Source organism: Canis lupus, chromosome 21 (genome assembly GCF_048164855.1).
Source record: "Canis lupus baileyi chromosome 21, mCanLup2.hap1, whole genome shotgun sequence".
Classification (NCBI taxonomy): domain Eukaryota; kingdom Metazoa; phylum Chordata; class Mammalia; order Carnivora; family Canidae; genus Canis; species Canis lupus.
The window spans coordinates 26,043,545-26,055,562 of NC_132858.1; the positions used below are offsets into that span (position 1 = coordinate 26,043,545).

The 12,018-nt window shown below is 34.8% G+C and overlaps 1 pseudogene; it reads left to right on the plus strand.

Annotated features, from left to right (window-relative positions):
* The first annotated feature begins 9,499 nt into the window (after positions 1-9,499).
* Positions 9,500-11,035, plus strand: LOC140613235 (dynein axonemal assembly factor 11 pseudogene; annotated as a pseudogene).
* Positions 11,036-12,018: the final 983 nt, after the last annotated feature.

Sequence of the window (12,018 nt, forward strand, 5' to 3'; positions counted from 1 at the left end):
CTTGTTCACAAAATACAACAACAACAAAAGAACAAAACCTATCCTATCCCCTTTGAAATATTTGCCAGAAATGAATTTAGCGTATATGTGTGAATTGATTTCTAGATACTTTAAAATCTATTCCACTGACCTATACGTCCATCCCTAGGTAATTATCACACTATATATATTTTTTAAATTCACACTTTATTACCGTAGCTTTCTAGTAAATCTTGAAATCTAGTAGTTTAAGTTATTTGCATCTGTTTCCTTTGCAAAATTGTTTTGGCTATTACAGAGGGTTTTTTTTTTTTCCAGAGGGTTTTTTTTTTTTAAGATTTTTATTTATTTACTTGAGAGAGAGAGCAAGAGTGGAGAGAAGGAGAGGGAGAACAGACTTCCCACTGAGCTGGGAGCCTGACGTGGGGCTCCATCCCAGGACCCTGAGATCATGATCTGAGCTGAAGGTGGACAACTGAGCCATCCAGGAGCCTCTACAGAGGGATACTTTTAAGATTTTTTTTTTTTTTTTTAGAATGGGTGTAAGTTTACAATAACATTAAGAGAAAGGTACAGAGATTTCTTGTATAGTCTCTGCCCTGGTAGTACAGAGTTTTTGCCATGTTAAAAAAAATAGGATGCCAATCTCTATGGAATATATATATATATATATATATATATATATATATATATATATATATATAAACACTATTTCTTGGCCCATAGTACTCAGGGAGACACTTCTGTTTACCAGTTTATTATAATAAAAGATATAACAAAGGATACAGGGGAATAGCCAGATGAAGTACATAGGGAGAAATCTAGAAGGATTCCAGGTGCAGAATCTTTAGTCCCTGTGAAGCTGGGATGTGCCACCTTCCTGGTATTAAACCAGAAACTTCCAAACCCTATAATTTATTGATTTTTATGGAGGTTTCAGCCTGTGGGCTTGGTCAGTTATTAATTCAACCTCCAGTCTTTTCTTCTTCCTGGAGGATGAGGGGTAGAGATGCAATTTCCAAGGTTCTAATAATGACGTGGTCGTTCTGGTGATCAGCCTCCATCCAGAGCCCACTGGGAGATCCCTCATTAAAACAAAAGATACTCCTATCATCAGGAAATCAGAAGGATTTCAGGAACTTTATGTCAACAATCCAAGGCACCCCTATCATTCAGGAAATTACAATTACAGTCTGGGAGACTGCATCAGTGACTTGGGGACAGAGACCAAGACTATATTTCTATCACGTAACACGTGTTCATGAAATTTATATTGGATCTATAGATCGATTTAGAAATAATAGACATCTTAATACTGAGTGGTCCTTTTGTCAAAAACATTTTCTACATCTTTTAAAAGATCATATACTGTTTCTCCTTTATATTTTTGATATGATAAACCACACAGGTTGACATGTGGATTTAAAATCAATTTTGCATATCAAGAACATATCCCTATTAGTCACGAAACACTCATTTTTATATAGAGATGATTACATTTTTACAAAAGAATTTTGTATCTAATTTCTTGAGGAATATTAGTCTTTGGCTTTCTTTTACAGTTTCTGTGTGGTTTAGTTATCAAGGCTGTACTTGTAGAATATGCTGTGTGTTATTTCAAGCATTTCAATATTTTGAAACTTGTTTGATGTCTCACAATAGGATCTACCCTGTTGAATGTTCATATGCACTTGAAAAGATAAATTACTATGACATTTTAGGTATCAGTTACCTCAAGTTACTTGGTAGTTTTTCAAGTATTGTATATTCTTACAAATGGTCTGTGCACGTACAATTCGCTCTATCAGTGAATGGAGGCAGATGTTAAAATTGCCAGCTGTGGTTCTATTTCTCATCATAGTTTTGTCAGTTTTGCTTCATGTATTTTGAAACTTGTTACTAGGTGCATACATGTAAGATTGTTAAATAGTCTTTGTAAATTGATCCTTTTATCGTTATAAAGTGCTTCTCTTTATTATCGTGATCCTCCTTATCTTATTGTACATATTTTCCTTAATATTCTTTTAGTATTTTTATTTGACATCATAGATACCTGCATAAAGCATTAAAACAGGACTCTTAATTAAATCTGGTGGTGATTAATTAATTCAGCTGAGTGTCTTTGTGGACATTTGATGGCCAAGAAAGTATACTGCTCTGACTGAGATTATCATTGTGTTTCCTGATATATGCAGCTGTCTAGAAACAGTTACAATTCTTGTATTCTATGTTAAAGGAACTTATGTTCTTTTGTGGTATCTAATCACATTGTTCTGTCAATAACTGTACAGTGACATTTCAGGTTTTTCATTTTCAGTTGATTGAATAATTGTGTTGGTAAAAGCACTTTTGACTACCGCTAGTTTGCTTTCAGCCAAAGCTTAGTTTTCTATTTTATCTATTTTATCCATTGTTGATTTATCCTTTCTTTTGAACATTCATAACATTCAAAATAATTACCTTACATTTTTTAAAAAGTCAATATCCTGCGTTTTCTGCACTTAATAATTTCCTTAGCTCCGGTAATAGCTCTAGAAACCTTTACTCAGTCATGTTTTCCAAAGTTTTTTTTTTTTAAGTTTTTAATTCACCTTATTAAAGCTGTTATATATATTTGTTCTGTTTTCTAGATTAAAGACTGATATGATATTTGCTACTAGAAATGGTTTTAGAAAATTTATTCTTAGTAATGGGAATCTGAGATTAGTTTTATAATTAATGAGAACATGTGATACTAGTAATAATTACTATGCAATAAGCATAAAGTAACTTGTAACACATAGTTGTTTAGAATAGCATACCTATTGAAGTTTGGGAGACCAAGGTGCTGATCCAACAGAATTTTAGGTTAGAAATTAGACCAAATGACAGCAGACTGAATGGCTGCCTCTGACTTCACCAAAGGTAGATATAAGATAACAATTTTAGAGCTTAAAAATCTTCACTCCATCCCCATTAGAGAACCAGCAAACTTAAAAAAAGTACTCTAAAATAACTGCTTACCTTGAAACAGTGTCAATTATCTGTAAGCCATCAGCAAATAGTTCTGTTGATTAAATTAAAACATAAGTTAAATGCATAACTTCACTAAGGATGATGTGTGAAAGTTAGAGTGGAATTCAGGACCTGGTGATGGGGATATTTGAGAGAATGCAGATGAATGAAAACTCATAAACTCACAAATACTTTAAGACTTCCTTACTGGCTGGGCAGCCTTTCATTATATCTTTGAGTTTCTATGTTTGTAGAGACCATAATATTTTCATCTGGGGCATCAACTTTTCAAGAACATACTTTTCTTCACAAGATCCACAACCAAATCTACACACATAACCAGAGTTGGACAGCAGCAATCAGAATGGGTCGTGCAGATAAGAACAAAGTCTGGTATAGGTGAATATAGCATGCACACTGAAGGAATTGAAAGATTGTGCTATGTGTGTGTACACACACACACACACACATATGCATATATACATATAGAGGGAGACAGAGACAGAGAGACAGAGAAGGAGAGACAGAAATCTGGAGAATATTTTTAGAGATTGATTGGATAAATTTTAAGGGTTTATATCAGGGATTAAGAGACTTCACATTGAATTGGACCAAATTAATCAATGTGGGCACATTTATCAGATAGTCTAGTTTCAGTATGTTAGCTGTCAATGGCTTTAGTAATTTGTCTGTTGGTTGACTATAAACAAGATTCAGTGGCAGCCTATAATAAATTCTGCTGTGTCTAACCCATCAGATAAGTTTCTGAGTTCAAATATTGTACTTTCCAATTTCTTGCATTCTTGTTTAATCTAATTTTATAGATTCCAATCCTCTTGTAAGAGTCTTCAGTTAGCATCTCTTTTCTCCATATTTTCCTCTATTTCTTAAACATAATAACCCTAAATGTCTAAAATCCTTGTCAGTTCACTCAATATCTGGATCCTTTTTAGGGCACTTTCTATTTTCCCTCCTTTTTTGATTTTTTTTTTTTTTTTTTTTTTTTTTTTTTTTTTTACTTTTCACTTTTGGTCAAGGTATTCATTTTATTTTGTTTTTAAACATAATGATTTTAAAAGGAACTTCAGATGTTGAGTGTGAAAAGGATCATCACTCCAGATGATTTAACTCCTCTAAAAAGAATTCATCTTACTGGTCACTGGCTAAATGTAGTAGTGGACAGTTCAAGCAGGAGCTATGCTAAATCAGATTAGGATATAGCTCTGGTCAGGCTCAGTTTACTCAGTTTGCTTCTGAATTGCTCTGACATTCCAGGATTTACAACTAAAAGTCTGATATGTTTGTCAGGGTTCTTCTTCCTAATGGATCCTAAGTTCTAAATCAGTAAATTTTATTTACATTTGATAAACATCCTAAACTGGATACTTGTCACGTAATTGAAATTACTCCAAATTTATTGAAAAAAATTCTTCTGGCTTCTCTGCCCTCATAATTCCTTGGTAATTTTCTTCAGGTTTTACACATAGTTCTCAGAATTTTGTCCAAGCCCAGTTCCAACAAGTGTCCTCAGGGTCAAATGTGCTGTGGACTGCTCACCCCTGAGAGATTCTGAGTTTCTGAGATTTTTCCCACTCTAGTGTCCCAAGCCCTTTAGTTATCTCTGAGGCTTCCCATTGCCCTCAAGTAGATAATTTGTCTAATCTGTTTAATGTTCAAAGAGATACACTGGTCTGCTAGCTAACACTCCTTAACTAAAAATAGAATTTGAAAATATTTCATTTCAATATATCTGAAGGGAATTATAAGTGAATCAATATAAATTGGTATCAAAAAGATAAATATAGTGACTAATCAGACTTTATGTTTCTTTCTGCAGAGAGAAAATGAGCACATCCAAGTATAAGAGACTGTTAAATCATGCGTGATGAAAGCACAATATTGGTCTTGTATTGCTTAAGAGTCAATTACAGTTAGACCCAGTACAGATGATTGTAGGAGAAAGTACCTCAACTTATTTTGCTCTCCACAATAATTAATTCCCTCTTGTTTGTTTAACTTCTTTTTTTGTACTTATCAGAATCATAGATGCTAGAAAATCTATTACCCATCTCTTCTGCTAGCAGGTTCAAATTTAGGTAATATTAAAAGAGTGCTTACAGAATAAGGGAAAAGTAGAAGAGAAACAAATAAGGTTATGTGCAAGATTATTCACTTCATGACATGATAAGCATTATGTTTTGATGGAAGCATTTGGATGTTTTCTTGAAAATCATACTTTTGTTCCCAGAGGACCAGAGATCATTGGTTGGAGGTGTTTTTTGTTTTTTTGTTTGTTTGTTTGTTTGTTTGTTTGTTTTTTAATTTCTTGTATTAATTTGCTAGGGCTACCATAATCAAGTGCCAGAGACAGGATGTCTTAAACAACAGAAATTTAATTTCTCACAGTTCTGAAAGCTAGAAATCCAAGATCAAGGTTTTGGCAGATTTGATGTCTCCTTAGGGTTCTCTCCTTGACTTGCAAATTCTCACCTTCTCATTATGTCCTCACATAGTCTCTCTTCTGTGTTTGCACATCCCTGGTATGATTCTCTTTGTGCCCTGATTTCTTCTTCCTATAAGGACAATAGCCAAATTGTATTAGAACCCACCTAATGGTCGAATTTCAATGTAATCACATCTCGAGGCCCTATCTCCAAATGTAGTCCCTTCTAAGGTACTAGATTAGAAGTTCAGTGTTTGAATTTGGGTGGGATATAATTAAGTCCATAAATTTGGGTTTCTGATACTCAGAATACTACCAGAAGTTTTATCGACTGAAAACCCAAATCTTTTCACACTTTTATAAAGCTCTATTCCTTCTATTAACTGGCTTCCAATTAAGTGGAAACACTTAAGTGTCTTGATTTGTTTTGTTGTGTTTACTTAATCTTGTCTGATAGTGAATTAAATATAGCTTTATTTGAGGGTCAAGGACTATATATATATATATATATATATAGTTATTTAAAATGAATACTTTAATAATGTAAAAAAATTCTTAGTTTGTGACCAGATTTGACTCTTGGACCATATAGTTTGCTAGTCCTTGATTTAGATTATTGGTTAGTTACTAGATGCAAAATTATGAAGCACAAAGAAACAAATAAATAAAGCATCCTGTGAAATTACCTATAATATCATATATATATATATATTATATTTATAAATATCTTTGGGATGGTCATATATTCTATGTAGAAAGTACTCTGGGAGGGTTAACTATTTCTTGTGATTGTTTTTGATTCAACTATTTACAGACTGAATGGCTGATAGGTAGAAGAGAGACAGTCAAACAATGAGAACATAGAGGGGTAGATGCTTAGTATCTCAGTACAGAAAACTATATTAATTGAACACCATTAGGGGATGTTCTATTTTATAACATTTTATTTATGTAATATAAATATATTTAATATATAATAATATATAAAATTTAATATTATATTTATATAATTGGGTGACCTATTTTATTTTTATTTTTTTAAGATTTTATTTATTTATTCATGAGAGACACAGAGAGAGAGGCAGAGACACAGGCAGAGGGAGAAGCAGGCTCCATGCAGGGAGCCCAACGTGGGACTCAATCCTGGGTCTCCAGGGTCACACCCAGGGCTGAAGGCAGTGCTAAACCACTGAGCCACCCGGGCTGCCTGTGGGACCTATTTTATAACATAAATTTATAAATTAGTTTTTTAAAAATTGATTAAAGAAAAGCAAAAATTTGTAAATGCTTCTCTTGATAGAAAGTTGGGTTAGAAGTTTGAAGTGTTTTTGTGAAAGAGAAATTCATCTATTACATCTGCTTCTGATAGAGTAAATAATCCTTCCTTTCAATACTGCCTGATCCAGGAAAAAATAAATATAAGCTAAAACATTCAAGAAAAAAAAATAGGTGTTTTACAGATTATATGACTGAACATGTGGAATACATAGAAAATCTAAAAAAAATCTGCATATGCATATTTATAAGTGAGTTTGGGAAGGTAGAACAATACACAGGTAATGAAAAGGGGTGCCTGGGTGGCTCAGTTGGTTAAACATCAGAATCTTGGGATCAAGCCCCTGCTGAGTGGGGAGTCTGTTTCTCCCTCTGCCCCTTTGCCTGCTTGTACTATCTCCCTCTCTCTTTTTTCTCAAATAAATAAAATATTTTTTAAAATGAAAGAAAAGAAACAACTTTGAGTTGTTTAAAACAAACTGGGGATCCCTGGGTGGCGCAGCGGTTTGGCGCCTGCCTTTGGCCCAGGGCGCGATCCTGGAGACCCGGGATTGAATCCCACATCGGGCTCCCGGTGCATGGAGCCTGCTTCTCCCTCTGCCTGTGTCTCTGCCTCTCTCTCTCTCTGTGACTATCATGAATAAATAAATAAAATCTTTAAAAAATAAAAAAAATAAAAAAGATCTTATAAAAAAAAATAAAAAATAAAAAATAAAACAAACTGTAGTGAAAAAAAAAATCCAGCACTTTCATGTAACAACAAGGCAAATAAAAATCATATATAAAACCATTTATAAAAACACCAAAATATGTCATGCAGGTAGGAATAAATCTAACAAACATTACATAAGACATCTGATTGGGGAAAAATATTGAGAATAATTAAAGAAGATAGATGGATAAATAGGAAATATTACAACCTTATGGATTGCAAGATTAGTCGTTAAACTTCTTTCCAAATTGATTTATAGATAAAATGCAGTCTTAAGAATTCCCAACCCCAGGATCCCTGGGTGGCTCAGCGGTTTAGCACCTCCTTCAGCCCAGGGCGTGATCCTGGAGACCTGGGATCGAGTTCCAAGTCAGGCTCCCTGCGTGGAGCCTGCTTCTCCCTCTGCCTGTATCTCTGCCTCTCTCTCTCTCTCTCTGTGTGACTATCATAAAGAAATAAAAAAAAAAAAAAAAAGAATTCCCAACCCTTTAGTTTTTCACTTGTAAAAGTTGATGAATTGATTCTAAAATATATACTGGGATCCCTGGGTGGCGCAGCGGTTTGGCGCCTGCCTTTGGCCCAGGGCGCGATCCTGGAGACCCAGGATCGAATCCCACGTCGGGCTCCCGGTGCATGGAGCCTGCTTCTCCCTCTGCCTGTGTCTCTGCCTCTCTCTCTCTCTCTGTGTGTGTGACTATCATAAATAAATAAATAAAAAAATATTAAAAAAAATAAAATATATACTGAGATGTATGAAGTTCCAGGAATAGATAAGATGTCTTTAAGAAGAACATTTTTGGATTATCTGGTATACTAGTTAGCAAGAATTATTTTAAAGGCTGTAATTATTTTAAAAGCTGTAGTATTTTTTTTTTTTAATTTTATTTATTTATGATAGTCACATAGAGAGAGAGAGAGAGAGGCAGAGACACAGGCAGAGGGAGAAGCAGGCTCCATGCACCGGGAGCCCGATGTGGGATTCGATCCTGGGTCTCCAGGATCGCGCCCTGGGCCAAAGGCAGGCGCCAAACCGCTGCGCCACCCAGGGATCCCAAAAGCTGTAGTATTTAAGAGAATGCAATATTGCTGCTAGGTTAGACAAATACACAGAATAGAATAGAAAATTCAGAAATAGACTCACTCACATATAGAAATTTGATATACAGTAATGTGACAATACAGAACACTGTATTAAAAAAGTCAAGGTGCTTTATAGATACCAATACATGAAAAAAAAAATAGTAACTTGACCCCTACGACCCATGAAGATCAAGCCCAGATGGATAGATTGATTTTAAATTCAAATGTAAGGGATCCCTGAGTGGCTCAGCGGTTTGGCGCCTGCCTTTGGCCCAGGGCGCGATCCTGGAGACCCGGGATCGAATCCCACATCGGGCTCCCGGTGCATGGAGCCTGCTTCTCCCTCTGCCTGTGTCTCTGCCTCTCTCTCTCTCTCTGTGACTATCATAAATAAATAAAAAAAATTAAAAAAAAAAATTCAAATGTAAGAGGGGGAAAAAAAAATAAGATTTTAAAACAATTTTATAAGAAAAATTTTAAGTCCCAAAGGATGGAAATAATAAGAGAAAAAAAAGCATGGTTCATAATAGAAATATTAATAAATAAGACTGTATTTTAAAAATATTTTCCAGCAGATACTTTTTATCTGATAAGGATGTTTTAGTTACATTTTGGAAATTAGTTCTGCTCTTCCAAAAATGGAAGCTGATATTTTTACAAGATAGATAGGTAGATAGATAATGTGTGTGTGTGTGTGTGTGTGTGTGTTTGTGTATGGAATTTCTACAGCAAAATAATTCCATTGTTGGTGAAAGTGGATGGAGTAGAGATGAAACTAGTTTGTCCATGGAGCAATTTTTCTTGAAACTGGATATTTTTTTTTTTTTTTTGAAACTGGATAATGATAGACATAGGCTCTCTTGCAAATGTTCTCTTATGTGCTTGAAAATTTTCACAATAAGATAAATAAACAAAGTAGAAAAAATCATTTGCCACACAAATAGTTGACAATGAGCTCATATCCTGAATTGGTAAAGAATCCTTATAAGTCTGTAGGATAAAAAGGAAACAGAACAATGGCTGAGAGACTTGAACAGACACTAAACAAAATACGACATTCAGGTTTCCAATGATCTTAGGAAAGGGGACCAATATCAGTAATCATAAAGGGAGTATAAATTAAAATTGTAGTGATACACGACTGCACACCCACCAGAATGGCTAAAATTAAAACAACAACAACAACAACAAAGATTGGCCATACAAAATGCTGATAAGGATGTGGCACAACCAGAACTCTTAAATATTTAAGTAAAATTACTACCAACAGTCTTTGAGGTCCCAATTGGTCTTTCTAGGCCTACAAACCAGAAAAGTGCTGTAGATGGGATCACAGATCTTATTAGACAGAGAACCAAATAGAATGACTAGGTAACTTTCCCCCCTGGAGGAACTCCCCTCACATCATTAAGAAGTAGAGATCATGTTGACTAATTGCGTCGGTATTTCAAAATTATTCCTTCAGAATAATCCCACTGGAAAGATTTTAGGTGTTAGCAAACTCAAGAAATATGAATATTTTGTTTTAGCTTTTAAAAACTCTGAAAAAATGGAAAATTTGAAAGGATCTGAAGGACGACAAAATTTAACTTCACTGTAAATTTCATTGAAGAGCTGGACAACAGTAAATGCCACAGCACAGCCTCTATCTGAAGGAGCTCTTTTGCATGGGTAACGGAATGCTGACTTTGAACGATACAGGAGTTTGATGGTGGCAATTCTTCAGTAGCTAAAGTGTGGGATGATAAAGGGAGCTCAGAAGGGATTCAAGAATTTCAGAATTAGTCAATAATTAGGCAGGAAAAGCATATTGTCTTAAATGTGCCAAAAACAGAAACATGTGGCTCAGAGGAAACTTCAAAAATAGCATAAAAACATACCAAAAAAAAGTTACCCAGGCTTTGCCAGACATTGATACACAGATACCACTACTATCCTATCATCTTTAGAGAACAAAGACCACCAGATGCTAGAAACACAAGAAACAGAACTCAATCAAAAGAAGTCAGATGAAAGCAAAGAAGACTTAGCATTCTGGTATAACCTCTCTGAGTTTACAACTGAATCTACATCGGAAACTTATAGACAGATGCAAAAATAATGGAAAGACCAAGAAAAATTAGGTGCCACAAAGAAGAAAGGGAAATCACCAGAACTTTGATCAGTGAAGATAGAAAAGCCTTGAAAATAAATGAACCCCCAGGTGACTTCTCCGTGACAGATGATGAAAGACATAACCAGGTCATCCTGGATCTTGCTGTCTATAGATAAAGGCAATTGATGTCCATGTGCAGTCAACTTATATGTGAATAACGGCCAAAGGAAAGTCATTTCAGCTTGCACTTCCTGCAGAAGTCAAACCCTAAAGCAGCTATGCTAGAAAATCTCAAACATCAGAATGTTTAGTAATTTACATGCCCCAAGTAGAAGTAATTACAGGTGGCAGAAAGGCACCCAGGTCTGCAAAAACTACCTTGAACATCAGCGGAGAGCAAACAAAAGAAGCAAACAAACAGCAACCAGAAATGGATTCTCACACCCATAGTCCCTAGGTAGCTAATGTAGTTCAAAAGGAAAAAAGAAAAAAAAACACACCCAGAAGTGTTGGATCCGAACAAAAATTATACGAATTGGTAAAGATCCACACTGACAGATAACCCTGGAATGCCTCCATTGATTTGAACATCAGACTGTGACCCAAGAGACTTAGTTTTACTCAGCAAGGAGTGTATACGTAGCATTTGTGGAGGAAACAGAGTTATTTATCAATATTGCTATGCTGTTTTCACTCACTTACTTTGTGTAATGCTACTTAAAGTGAAAAGGAGTAGTTAAATATTCTATAGCTGATTATTTGTCTCCGTCAAGTTTTGGCTAGTGAAAATGCTCAAAAAATTAGTACCAATGATGTAGGACTTTTGGAACCATCTACTCTATTTGAACCTATGCATATCCCTCAAAGTAGACTTTTTGCGTGTGCTTGAGAGAAAAGCATAACAGAAAAGTTGTGAAAGAATTGTACAAGACTATGGGATAAATAAAGAAAAATGAAAACAAACATATATAATATATGAATAAATATACATAATGTAAAATCTATGAATCCTTCTATATAAAGATTCATTTAAAACTGGTAAATTAATCTCCAGTGTTGACATTTAGGACATTAAGTAACTATAGGAGAAAGGAGGAGTAGTGAATGAGGTAGGACCAGGTTTTGGGTGCATCTGGAATGCTAGCCATGACTTATTTATTGCCCTGTTTTGAGGTTTCAAGAGTGTCCATGTTTTGATAATTTGACTTTACATTCTCTTTATGTGTGGTATACTTCTGTATATGCTTGGAAAAAGGAAATTAGCTTAAAGAGGAATATTTGGCAATGGATTTGATAAGTGTAGTGTATATGAAATGTCAAGGGATACAAAAAGCAGTGATCAGTCTTTAAGTTGTCACTATTGAAGAATGACAGCAGAAATCTTTCAGTGCCAACTTGCCTGGATTCTAATAGACTCTTGAAGTCCTTTTAGTCTGGGGC